The sequence below is a fragment of the Alligator sinensis genome, unplaced genomic scaffold, assembly GCF_000455745.1.
Source record: "Alligator sinensis unplaced genomic scaffold, ASM45574v1 scaffold561_1, whole genome shotgun sequence".
Lineage (NCBI taxonomy): Eukaryota > Metazoa > Chordata > Crocodylia > Alligatoridae > Alligator > Alligator sinensis.
Window position 1 is genome coordinate 630,968 of NW_005842165.1, and position 2,288 is coordinate 633,255.

A 2,288-nucleotide genomic window follows, 5' to 3' on the forward strand; every position below is an offset into this window, starting at 1 on the left:
CCTTAGCTTTCCTAACAGCCCCCCTACAGGCCCGAGCAGTGGAGGTATACTCTTCTTTGGAGATAGTCCCCCCCTTCCACCGGGTGTACGCCACCTTTTTGGCAACCAAGCATTCCCAGATGTCCTTGGTGAGCCAGGGAGGCTTTCGGGCACTCTTGCCCCCCTTGCTTCTTGTTGGGATTGTCATCCCTTGGGCCCTGAGTATTGTCTCTTTAAGGAACGACCACTCTTCTTGGGCACTGAGTTCCCCTGCCCTCGAGAACCCCAGTGCCTCTTCCACCAATCTCCTCAACTCGTTGAAGCTGGCCTTCTTGAAGTCTAGGACTACCGCCTTGCTGCAGGCCCTTGACACCCTGCACTGGATGATGAATTCCAGCAAGCGATGATCGCTGTCACCCAGGTGGTCAAGGACCTGCAGCCCCCTTACCAGATCTTCGCCTGTGGCCAGGACCAGGTCCAACAGGGCATTTCCTCTGGTGGGACTGTGCACCTCCTGGGTTAAGTGGAGGTCCTGTATCTCGGCCAGGAACCTCCTGGAACGATCTGACCTGGCTGACTGCTCCTCCCAGCAGATGTCTGGGTAATTTAAATCATCCATGACAACTACATCCCTTGTCTTAAGTGCCTCTGCAAGCTAGCACGAAAATTCCCGGTCCAGCTCCTCCCCTTGGTTGGGGGGTCTGTAGTAGACCCCCACTGTTAAATCCCTCTCCCCCTGCCCCCCTTGTATCTTGACCCAGAGCACTTCAGCTTGCCCCTCCTCTGACCCCATTTTGCTGGCAGAAGAGGTATTTTAACACCTCTTGATTATTTAGTCACTTTGTCATAGGGATAAGCCTCATGTGTCCAGGGGATAGAACTTTCTTGGTGACTGACCCCATAATGTGTAATGAACACCTGCATCATAAAACCTCCTACCTTCTGCTCCAAATACAAAGTGCATTTCTCCTCCCCCCAGTATAAACATGGGGCAATGGACGATATCACTCTTCCAAATTACACCAAAACAAATTATTCCACTACAGACGCAAGTGTGCCTTGGGGAGAATATTTAACAGATATTGGCTGTGTTGCTTAAGCTGAATCACTGATGCTTGGTTTGTCAATACAGTGAGGGCCTGATCAATTTCTGAGGAAGGTTACTGGGAAGACTTGCATTGCCTTCCATGGGCTTTTGAAGCCTGCAGCCTTTTCTAGCTATATGACACACTGATCTTACCTACCAAGTTCCTATCCATGCCTGGTTTTGGGGACACACAGCTGTGGTATTGATACACCCACAATTAGACCAGGCTGGAGATTTTCCATTACAATGATTTTGTGACACACTGGGTGTGTTTACACAAGACTCTGGCTGTGCAGTAGCTGAATAACACTGCAGTAGTGGGTCACAGCACCAACAGTGCTAATACACTGCTGCGCAGTATTATTAGGCTGCTGCACAATAGCATTACTTAAAAGGTGCTCACCAGGACTAATGCGCAGTAGGCCCAGTTACTGAACATTTATTTAGTACTTGATTATGAAAGTACTAAATAAATGCACAGTAACCACTGTGCAGCAGCGGCACATTTGCAACAACCTCCCTCCTCACAGCTTCTTTTCTTCCTCAGTACCCAGAAGAAGAGTTTACTTCCAACTAACTGTCTACCCATTTTGGGACCAGGTTGAAATGAGAAGCCCTTTGTCCAAGATCACAGTAGAACAATTTTGATGCTCAGAGGCAGCAGTGGATGCCTAGATTTTTGCTTTCATGTGATGCTTGCAATTTTAATTTATTTATTACATTCATTCTTTTGTTCTTTTTTTATTTATATTCCTCTGTAGATTATTTTTCCCCATCACAATCAAAAACTGCTGGCTGGTCTTTTAATGTCCAATGAAACAAACCAGCAATTTACTATTCCCCCCTACTAGAACATAAAGAATGACAGAGAAGAAAATATTGTCACAGTTGTGTTAATTCTATCAAGAGGGTTCTAATGAGCTATTTCCCTGTTCAGTGAATTGTTTTTTGTTCCCCCTCTCCACCCTTAATTCCTTGACATCAAGGGTTTGGAGTATATTTGAATGCAGAAAAGTGAAAGCAAAATGGGAACAGGCGTGCTCAGAATAAGCTGTTTGCTTTCCTCTGATTGTTGCCATTAATAAAACATTACATTAAATCAGTGCTGGAAGAATATAATTGGGACCATCCATCAAATTTCTAGAGGGAAAGGACTACTGTTCATCAGGCAAATGGAGCAGTCACTACTGCTCAGGCTGCAAGCGTAAATGGAGAAGAGCGG